Source organism: Chelonoidis abingdonii, chromosome 6 (assembly GCF_003597395.2).
Source record: "Chelonoidis abingdonii isolate Lonesome George chromosome 6, CheloAbing_2.0, whole genome shotgun sequence".
Taxonomy (NCBI): Eukaryota; Metazoa; Chordata; order Testudines; family Testudinidae; genus Chelonoidis; species Chelonoidis abingdonii.
In genome coordinates this window covers 105,546,989-105,558,397 of record NC_133774.1, presented here as the reverse complement: position 1 = coordinate 105,558,397, position 11,409 = coordinate 105,546,989, and the positions used below count along the sequence as shown (strand labels likewise).

The following is an 11,409-nucleotide window of genomic DNA, read 5'->3' as shown; positions in this document are numbered from 1 at the left end:
AGAGCTGTGGAGAGGGTGAAAGCTTTTTATTTCTGTTAGATAGTTTTGGTCTTTAGTTTGGGTAGCTGACCCTGGAAGGAGTGGGCTAAAGACTGTGCCCTGGCTGGAGGGATGAGTTATCTGAAAGAAACCACTACAGCCCCAGAGTGACTGTTGACAAGGGCTGCTACCCCACAAGGAGACTGTGATACCATGCCTGTCCATGAGGAAGTGCATAGGGGTTAGTAAACCCTGTTACCATGCTTTTTATTACATTACTCTAACTGCAGTGTGTCTGAAACAACTATATTTTTGTAGTTTTCCTTTTCTACTCTCTCTTTTTCTACATCTCCTGGCAAGCGCTGTATCTCAGCCCTAGTCTACAGCCAGCTCCTCCTTCCTCGGAAAAGAAGAGCTGAATCTGATACAGAACTTGAATTGAAGGAGAGTTTCCAGTTCTGACTTGGACTGGGATCACAGTTCTAGCAGCTAAAATAATTAGTTCAACAGATATATAAGCAGAAGCCAAAATGGTAAATACTTTAAATTAAATATTTGCCATTTGAACTCTGATCTTGAGAGATGCTATATCTTTGTCAGTCTGAACAGCTTTGTTGTCTCTTGCCCTTCTTTTATGAAAGAAATTACATACACAATTCATTCATATAGGAAGAGAATGGCGCAAGACTGCCCTCTAGTGACATTTCTCAGTAATCTTTCAGAGGTTGTTTTACTCTTTACCGTGGATCAAGATAGTCCAAATCTGCCAGACCTGGATTCTTTTTGGATTAAGACGTTTTGAAAGTCTTTCTATAAAGTAAAGAGAGACTTGGGAACGTGGTTGAATAAAAAATGTATAGAGTTACACTTCATTCTTTGAAATTGCCCTGGGATCAAAGATTTTGTTGTCTTAGTTTCCAGGTAAACAAGCCAGCCAGCCATAAACTGAAAGAAGTCAATAATACTTATGAGTCTTTGCCATGGTATCAAGTATCAGAGGGGTAGCTGTGTTAGTCTGGATTTGTAAAAGCAGCAAAGAATCCTGTGGCATCTTAGAGACATGCATCTGACGAAGTGAGTATTCACCCACGAAAGCTCATGCTCCAAAACGTCTGATAGTCTCTAAGGTGCCACAGGATTCTTTGCTGCTTTTGCCATGGTAAGAATTCCTGATGGTGGTGGTTTTGGTTTTTTTGTTGTTGTTTCTTTGTTGTCTTTTGGGAGGGGAAGGGATTTAGAACCACTTTTCTTCTGGGTTCCCCTGGAAACCTGTTACACCTGTATAATATTTGTTCATCAACTTTTTATTGCTACAGAGCCAACAGTGTCACTTTTTAGGGTAAGTATATTTCTGCCTACGAGTCATAAAGCTTAGCTGATAGATACATCTCATCTTCTAAACTATATGTTCCACAGTCATTAACTGTCATTGATTTACTTCTGGAAGCTCCCATCAGTTTGTTTCCTTAAAAACAGTGTTTTTAGTTTTGGGTTTCAACTGATAAAATGATCCCCAATATATTTTAACTGCCTAGAAGCTTTTAAAAACTAGAACAGAAATGAATCAAATTTGGATATTTTGAAGGTTTTATTTATTGATTGATTGTATTTAAGCTTTCCTGCTGGAGCAGGTCTCCTAGTCTGTTACTGGGATGTTAAATAATACATCTGTGAATAGAAAGATCTCTAATGTTGTTTTACTCTGTTTAAAACAATGGCTTAGATTCTTTCCTGCTATGTGGCAAAATTGTGATCCTCTGCTGGCAAAAAGCTGCTTTCAAGCTGGCATAGGCAGCTGGTAGATGATTCTCTCTCTATGCTAAGGAATTCTAAATGGTGTAGAGCCTTCTTCTCCTAGCCCTTGGGGTAGTGGACAGGGTTGAGGCAAAGGAGGTGTGACTGGGATTTTCTTACACATTGGTCATTCTTAGCTGTCAGATGTGTCCTGGGGGCTGTGGACAGATGGCACAATTTAGAATGGCCCTGAGGTTGCTTTAAACTGAGCTTGAGCACAAAAAGCACACAGACTGAAGGGTCCGGTCCCATTTCTATAATCCAGGTAGGTTCATCACAAGTCTACACTACATTAGTTATGGACTGATCCAACAGCAAAACCTATAATACCTCACATTTTCCATTATAAGGCCCATTCTCAGTTGCTTATTTTTCAAAACTGTAACAACTTGGGCCTGTTTTATGTTTTTGTGTTTTTTTTTTTTTAAGCTTAGCAAAAATGGGTCAGCTGTTTCTGAGAATGGGATGGGGGGAAATGGTTTTTTTTAAACATTGGCAAAACTACAACTTTTTATTTCTGATTTTTAGAGGGGTTCTAGCATCTTCAGACTTTGGAACTGGAACTTGGAAATTTGGCAGGGGAATAGTCTTGGGGCAAGAGAGATGTCTTTTGCTGCCCCCGTGAATATGTAAACAGATTTGAACAAGTGATCAGACACTGAAAATCACCATTTCCACATATTCACTGGAGTTTTGTTAGAGGCTTGCTGCTAAAATCTCTAAACATTCCGTCTCTGTGGAGCATGCTCTCAGGTCCCAAGGAGTTTTATGGTAGGTACAGAGCTAAAATCTTGGATGGGACATAGTCAAAGCAGTATAATTAGCAGCAGAATATTGTATGACTTAGAGGAAGGTGTGCAGGATTGGGAACCTGGAAATCTTCAAATCTGACTTCTGTTAATAATTGTGCCTATTTCAGCCCTCCTATCTTGGGAGACAGGCCAGTATCATTCTCTGCATTTCTGCAGGAGCTGAGAGATTTTACATGGTCATTTCTAATAGGGCTAGGAATAGAACACAAATCTCTAAAACAGCGGACACAAAACTCATCCACAGCTATGCTGCCTTTCAGACACAAGGTGCCAAATCTGTGTGTTTCGGTGTGCTGTCTGTGTTAATTTTTTTCACAGGTCTGGTCAATTTAAACCAGCATGTGAGCTGTTAATTTTCCTAGAGGAAGAGGATATCAAGGGGGAGGGGAGAAGAATGGGGATAAAAAGACTCCATGTAAGTCTCCAGCTTTCTCTGCCCTCCCCCAGTAAATCTTCCCTTGAGTCACTATTCTTTTACCCTTCTGTCCCTTCACTTTCCCACCATTGCACCATTCAGAGTACAGGATAGACAACAAGTTAGGCAGAGTAATACTGAAGAGAAAAGATGTTCTTTTATGTGAAGGCACTGTCTGGGGACCCAGGAAAGCACAGTTCTATTGCTGATTCTGCCACAGGCTTCCTAGGTTATGCTGGTTGAATGTCATAATCATGCAGAGATGTGTGGGTAGGTACTAAAGTGGCATAGGGAACCTAGATTCTGGCATTTAAGTTTTCTTTCTTTTTTTTTTTTTAAGTGCTTCGCTTTGCAACTCTAACATTCCTTTAACAAAGTGTTTTTTTTCAATAAAATAGTAAAACGAGATAAATTTACAAAAAAAGTGACTTTTTCCTATAACGGTGTATGACGTTTCTCATGTGATCTGAAGGAGATAAACAAACTGATTTTTATAAGTATTTAAGTGCCTGAAGATGCAGATAAGTTGCTTAAGGCTGGCACCGGTCCATGCCTCTGCTCCGGGGCGTGGGCGGCCGCCTGCTCCTCCCCCGGCCCGGGCGGCGGTTTCTACGGAGACAGCGGGATACAAGTGGTTGGAGCCGCCGCCCCAGCCCGGCTCGCCGCGGCCCGCAGACTGCGGCTGTTAGCGGCAGCCCCAGACCCGCTCCCGTGGCCCCGCCCGGGCTCTCGCTCCGCGCTCTGCTGGGCTGTGGACCGAGGTGACTCGCCCAGCCCGAGCGGACCCTCCCGCTCCGGCATAAATAACTCTCGGGTGGCCCGGCCCGCTGGAGGGGCCGCGCCGCAGACAGAACCCGAAGCTCCCCCCGGGATTCACAGATCGGCGCCGTGAGCACTGCAGACAAGGTGGGTGGGGAGTCCCGGGCAGGGCTCAATGTGTCACCCACACACCCGAACACCTGGCCAGCAGCCCACTCACTTCTCCCGCTATGTCACTGCTCGTTCCTATGCGGGCAATCAGCCACTTCTCCAGCCACACAGCCACCATCCAGCCATGCAAGTGCCCTGCCCCCAAGTCCAGCTACCCAGACACCTTCTCGCTTCTCCAGCCGTGCAGCCACCCGTCCAGCCATGCAGCTGCCTGGCCACCAGTCCAGCTACCCAGACACCTTCCCGCTTCTCCAGCCATGCAGGTGCCTGGCCACCAGTCTAGCTACCCAGACACCTTTCCATTCCTCCTGCCATGCAGCCACCCATCCAACCATGCAGCTGCCTGGCCACCAGTCTGGCTACCCAGAGACCTTTCCATTCCTCCAGCCATGCAGCCACCTGTCCAACCATGCAAGTGTCCAGCCACCAGTCCAGCTACACAGCTACCCGTCCAGCCATGCAGCTGCCTGGCCACCAGTCTAGCTACCCAGACACCTTTCCATTCCTCCAGTCATGCAGCCATCTGTCCAACCATGCAAGTGTCCAGCTACACAGCTACCCGTCCAGCCATGCAGCTGCCTGGCCACCAGTCCAGCTACCCAGACACCTTTCCACCCCTCCAGCCGTGCAGTTGCCCACCCACCCTGCCACCTATCTGTCTGGCCATGCAATCACCAGCCAGTCCTCCAGTCATGCAGCCACCAGATCAGCTGCATTGCCACCTGTCCATGCATTCTGTCACCTATGGAACTGCCCAGCCTTCAATCAGCCATCCACCTGCCCAGCCACAAAGCTGCCCACCCACCCTTCCAACCGCCTAACCATGCTGCAGCCGGTCCAGCTTTCCAAGTACCTGCCCAGTTATGCAACCACTCACCCAGCCTTCCAATTGCCCATCTTCCCAACCACTCATCCGCTCTCCCAGCCATGAAGCTGCTCAACCACCCAGGCTGCCAACCCTCCATCCATCCCCGTCCACTCACCTAGCTGTATGACCACCCAACCATTTGCCTTACCATTTACCTTCCTGTCATCCATACATCTATTCACTCATCCATACACTCACCCACTAGCTCAGCCACTCACTTTCCCACTCAGACACCCACCCATGCACTCAATCATCTACCCATCCACACACCCATTTGAGGAGCCATCCAGACACCCATACAACTGCTCACTCACCTGGACATCGCCCTGTACACATCTGGCCACTCCCCCAGCCATCCAAGTGCCCAGTCATCCATACACTCACCCATTCTCCTACACCTTCTTACACTCAACCATTTGCTCATTTGCCAAACCATATGTACCACCAGTCCGTACACCCAGTAAATTTCTCATCCCCCTCTTCTTATGATTTTCTGTTCCCCAACCCACTTTCCCATCCATCTCCCAACCCACAAACTCAGCCATATCCTCACTTACACACCACACACTCAGCTGCTTTTTGATCCATCCCTCAACACACCAGTCCACCCATCCATCATTCAACTTTAAATTATGTTATAGTTGTTTATTATATAGCACCACAGGTGGGCATGGAACTTTCCAGCGCTGATGAAGACTGTCCTGTTTGTGAGAGCTTACCCTCTAAAGCACTGGTTCCCAAGTTGTGGTCCATACAGACAGCTGGCTGATCACAGGGTGCTGACTCACTTCCTTGCTTCCACGTGCATGACTGCATTTAAAAAAATTTAATAATACATTTAGACACTTTCCTCACACTATTTTTGTATGTGAGCAGTTGCAGTAATTGCTACAGGAATGTATGCAACAGAAAGGGAAGGTCCATGAGATAATCTCTCCATTAAGGGGTGATCCATACTATAAAAACAACTTTGAGAGCCTTTGCTATAAGGTAAGATAGCACAAGGAGGGCTAGGGGAGAGAGAGAGAGAGGATGAGGATGAAGACAATACAATTATTCAATTGATTGGGAAATGTACTGTATTTTTCTTTAGGATTATGCAGGTTATTTTAAGTGATAGGACTAGGTTTTATAAGCAGGGCTTGAAAAATCCATTTGCCTTTGGCTAATTGGAAAACTTCTGCAGTATATAAACTTTCATTTAAAAAACAAATTCTAGTCCTTATGGCTGAGAAGATAAACAAATGTGAATCAAGTGCAAACTGGTGCAGTACTGCCTCCTGAATCGTCTACTCCTGAGGAAATTCTCTGCCAAAAATTAAAAATTCTGCACCAGAAAATTAAGAATTCTATACACAATAATTTAAAATTCTGCAAAATTCCACATATTTTAGTTGTTAAAATAACACTATATAATCATGCCAGTTTCAATTTTTTTAGTAATTTATTCCAAAATACCTGTCAGCATACTCTAATAATACAGACGCACAAATTCCCCCAGGAGTAGAAGTTAAAGAAACCCCTATGACAACCCAGCTCCTGTTTCTCTTCCCCTTACCCTCCAGAGCCCAGCCATGAGGTGCCCCTCCCCCACAGCCCAGACACTCACATCCCCCTCCCTCCCAGAGCCCATGTATGCAGAGGGAGAAGCAGTCTGATGCTGAGTCTGGGGCTTGTATGGCATTTCCTGCATGCCATCTCCTTCCTTCAGGGTGTGCCAGGAACTGTAGCTTCCAGGAACCCTCCAGCTCCTTCTCCCTCTCCCCCCTAGCAGTGTCTTCTATTTGGGAGTTGGGCTTTGCCAGGTCCAGGTGCCCCTAGTGATGGCAACAGCTCTGCAGTGCCAGTTCGGGGAGGGGGTAGGAAATTCTGTGCAGAACATTAATTCTGTGCAAATTCTGCACTGCACAGTGGAACAGTATTCCCCCTAGGAGTAATCTTCAGATAGACAGCTTATGTTTCCGATATGCTGTTCAAGGTGAAAACTGCAGCACAGCATACACTAACCAGTCTTGTTAGTTTATGTAGCTGCTATTCAGAACCCTCCAGGGAGCTGTTTAATTGACAAAAATCTGTTCCAGTTTACTCTGCTGCTGCTACTTGAGAAAGCTTTGAGCAGTTGTAAAAGGAAGCACTATTCACTGGGGAGAAGGACTCAGACAGAAGCTGAGGGAGGAGTATACCAGGGTAACTTCCTCTTTGAGCAGTCAGCGAGGAGCTAGAATAGAGGTCCATGCAGACTATCTGTCCTGGTATGTGGTGTTACATTTTGCTCAAAGTAGCTTGGTGTCACCACTTCAGTGAAGATACAGCATTGTTTGTTGGTGTGATATAACTTCTCACACCAGTAAAGGGAAGGATAGCTCAGTGGTTTGAGTATTGGCCTGCTAAACCCAGGATTGTGAGTTCAATCCTTGAGAAGGCCATTTAGGGATCTGGGACAAAAATCTGTCTGGGGATTGGTCCTGCTTTGAGTAGGGGGTTGGACTAGATGATCTCCTGAGGTCCCTTTTAACCCTGATATTCTATGATCTCTAAAGTCCTAAAGATATTTATGTTACTATGGTTAACTCCTTTGGGTCATCCCTTCTGGATAGGGGATCTCTAAAAAAGGTGAAGTGGGCTGGATATAGGATAAACTATTAGAAGTGAAGTGAGAGGTTGACCTGAGCCAGAGAAGTAAGTTTGATCTTCATGTTAGAGAGAGCTCTAAAGCAGCAGTATTTGAGAAATACTACTGTAGAAACCCACCTGGGTACATGAAGATTGAGGAAGCCTGGCTTAAAGGTCAGAGACTAATTACTAAAAGGGCCAGGTTACTGAGTATATAGAGATGTACCAAAAGGTGTTAGCAAGCTAATGTGTTGAATTCTCTTCTGACTTTTCTGTTGAAATTGACTTCTTGTATCTAGTAAATATTATTTATCCTTTTATCATTTGGAAACTATTTGGAAATACTATTTGTTTTGTGTTGCTTTCTAGCAAAAGTGGATGAGATCTGGGCTGTCTTCCTGTCTGTACCAGATATCTGTGTGCCTTTGGGCAAGTCACTCTGTTCTTCAATTTCTTCCTCTGTGGCAACTGGGATAATATTTACCCATCTTACTGGTAATGTTTGTAAAGTGTTATGAGGTCCTTTAAGGGAAGGTACTGTAGCAGTGAAAAGTATTATTTTTAATTATTAATCTAGTCTGCGTTAAAGAAAGCAGTATAGAGGAGAGATTAGAGATAGGTGTTGTTAAAATCAACAAAAGAAAACTCAATCCCTAGAAAACTTGGATATTTAACCCTTGTTCTGCAGCCAGAACTGTCATATTGTTGAACCAAAGGAGGGCAGTTATGGTATAATTTTCTTGTTGTGGGATGAGACAAAATGGGGGTAAAATAGGCTATCTGTGAATGGGAACCCTGGGCCAGGCCAGACAAAGCAGGGTAGGCTTCGTCTACTTTATTAAGTTGGATCCAGTGTGATCTTTACTCATGTTGTAAATTACCAATGAACATCTATTTTAGTTTTGCCTAACCATGTTCAAATATCACCCGTCTCTACTGGGAAACAAGAAAAACCCTTTCTCTGCATTGTCTCACCTCTCCTCCTTCAGTTGCCAGTCTTATCATCCCTCAGCCTCCTCCTACTTTTCTGTTTCCCCTCCCCCTGCCAATGTTGTTTACCAAGTTATTTCCCTGCTGAATTGCCCTACTTGACATAGATTGTATCTGCAGCATTGTCACTGAAATGAATTAATATTCTGTGTCTCACACTGTACTATTAAAACACAAGTATAATTTATTTATACCTCTAGGTGGCAATTGCAGACTGTGATCTGTTTTAGAGAATCCTGTGAGAACACATTATTTTCTCAAGGGTTTAATCTGATGGTATCCAGTTTGCTCTGGAACAATGATTACTCCTGGTGGAATTCTGTGCCAAAAAATTAAAAATTCTGCACACAATATTTTAAATTTCTGCATATTTTATTTGTCAAAATAACACAATATAGTCACACCAGTTTCGATTATTTTTGGTCATTTAGTTCAAAATACCTGTCAGCAAGTATGTCTGTAACCATGCAGATGACAAAAAAAGATTCAGGAAAGGTTTTTTGACAAATAGATTCCTTGCTAGGCATATTAATACAGAACTCTGAGTAATAATTCATTTAAACTACAATACAGAATCATATTTCCTGCATGCCTCAGAAGCAGAGCAAAGGCTTGGGGGAATCAGGGGTAAGTGAAGAGTTGAGGGAGAGGGAAGTAAACTGCTGGGCGGCAGCCTGGGTTTGAACTTGGAGGGCTGTTGGATATGCGTGGGAAAAATGTGGTGTGACATTGCACTCCATATGCTTTATGAAAATATGCTTATGAATGTGAATATGATATAACTGGAAAATGCGTTATGCAAAAGGTCTCTTGTATGATATGATTACAAAGCTTATAATCCACTGAGTGTGTTCATCCTGTTTGTATGTAGGTATCATTCTTGTATCTGAAGCTAGAAATATGAAGTATAACTCTGAGGTCCTATTGTAATTATGCAAAATGTGGGCCATTAATGGTGGCTTAGAATCTTGATCGCTCTCATTGACTAGGACAATTAGTTGTGAATGGGTTTATTTATCTGCAAGTCTTCTTGTGTGCCTGTGGGCTATCCTATGAGATCTTACAGTGACATGTGACCATGTCACCTGAGACTTGAATCTATCTTAAATCTGGTACTTTTCCATTTAGAAGGAGGGGTGGGGACCCAGAGAGACACAAGATTCCTGCCTTGTGCCAAAGCTATAAAAGGGGGTGAAGCAAGACAAAGGAAGCTGCCAGTCATGAGAACACCCCTGCTTTCCACCTAAGATGTCTGCTGGAACTAACAAGGACGGTACCAGGGGAAAGGATTGAGCCCGGACTAGGAAGGGAGTCTAGTCTGTGAAAGAAGCTTTTTGGAAACTCTCTCAGGGTGAGATTTTACCTGTAAACGGTTTCTTAATGTATTAGGCTTAGACTTGCATGTTTTTGCTTTATTTTGCTTAGTGACTTACTTTGTTCTGTCTGTTATTACTTAAAATCCTATTTTATACTGAATAAGATCACTTTTGTTTATTAATTAACCCAGAGTAAATGGTTAATACTTGGGGGAGCAAACAGCTGTGCATATCTATCAGTGTTATAGAGAGCAGACAATTTATGACTTTAGCCTGTAGAAGCTTTATACGGAGTAAAATGGATTTATTTGGGGTTTGGATCCCATTGGGAGCAGGATGTTTGGGTTCTAGAGGCAAGTAACCTGCTGAGCTATTTTCACTTAAAGCGTGGAGCTTTGGGGGCATGGGCCAGACCTGGGTCTGTGTTGCAGCAGGCTAGCGTGTCTGGCTCAACAAGGCGGGATTCTGGAAGTCCTAAGCTGGCAGGGAAAACAGGCTCTCAGGTAATTACAGCATGTCAGGTGACAGTCCCAAGAGGGTCTCTGTGTCTGAACCTGTCATATATGAAACAGGTGTTTTGTGGGGAGGGAAGGATTGTTAGGGAGCTTACCCCTAGCCTCTCTCATTCAGGCAGGCACATCTGCCTGCTCCCATGTGTCTCTATGCCCTCACCCAGCCACTCCCCTGTCCCTATGTAGCTCTGCCCTCCGCCCTTGTCCCCGTGTGTCTCTGAACCTCCCTCCCCCCGTGGCCCTGTGCCTCACTCCCATTCAGACCCTGCCCCAGTCTGTCCTCCCCCACTAGCCCATATGAGCCCTGAGATAGTCTGCATTTTTTGCAGTTCTTCAGCAGTTTCTGGAGTTAACCTTATGAACAAACAAAACAACTGACTGCTTTTGGCCTCTGGGTGAAATACTGTCCCCATGAAAGTCAATTGGAGTTTTACCATTCACTTTAGTTGGGCCAGGATTTCACTTCCAGTATTTTGGGGGCTCCACATAGCTTTAGTAACACCCAACCTGATCACCCTCTAGTGAAAGGATGGCTTGTTTTGTTTTGATCTTGGTTAAACATTCACTACTCTTTTTTTTTGTTTTGTGTCATCCAGAAAGTGACTCTATAAAAATGACATTGTGGGTTACATGTTTGTTGTTCAGTTACTTCATATGGAATTTGATCAATTTTTTTTCATCTGTCAAATGCAGAAACCTGGATTTGAAAATCAAATCGGATTCTTTCCTTCTTGAGTATAATTACTGGTATCTCAAACAAAACTGAGGTGTAGTATAGGTATAAATAAGGTGGAATGATTGTCCAGTTCATTACACCTGTACCAGGGATGTAAAATGCTAACTGATTAACGGGTAAGCATAGTCTTAACGGTTAACTGCCTTAACCGTTAACGCCTGGGCTGACTGGCCAGCCAGCTCCTGCGGCCTAGTGCCAGCTGCAGCTGGCCGAGCAGCAGCGCCCAGATGGAGTGGGTCCAGCTGTAGCATCCAGCTGAAGCAGTGCCAGCTAGCCAGAGCAGGCTCAGCCGCCATCCATCCACTCTGGTAAGATGGACCCCAGTGACTTAAACAGTTAACCATTACAATATTTAGTTTAAACAGTTAACTTTTTAAATGGTATTTACATCACTAACCCATACACTTCTTATGGTATCAAAATACTATATATTGTATTTTATCA

The 11,409-nt window shown here is 44.1% G+C and overlaps 1 protein-coding gene across 1 annotated transcript in view; it reads left to right on the top strand.

The window, feature by feature from the left end:
- The first annotated feature begins 3,709 nt into the window (after nucleotides 1-3,709).
- LOC116825953 (uncharacterized) overlaps nucleotides 3,710-11,409 on the top strand; it is a 90,367-nt gene continuing 82,667 nt past the window's right edge. Inside the window, exon 1 of the mRNA XM_032782388.2 lies at nucleotides 3,710-3,906. The gene's annotated coding sequence lies outside the window, so the exon portion shown is untranslated. The remainder of the gene's footprint in view (nucleotides 3,907-11,409) is intronic.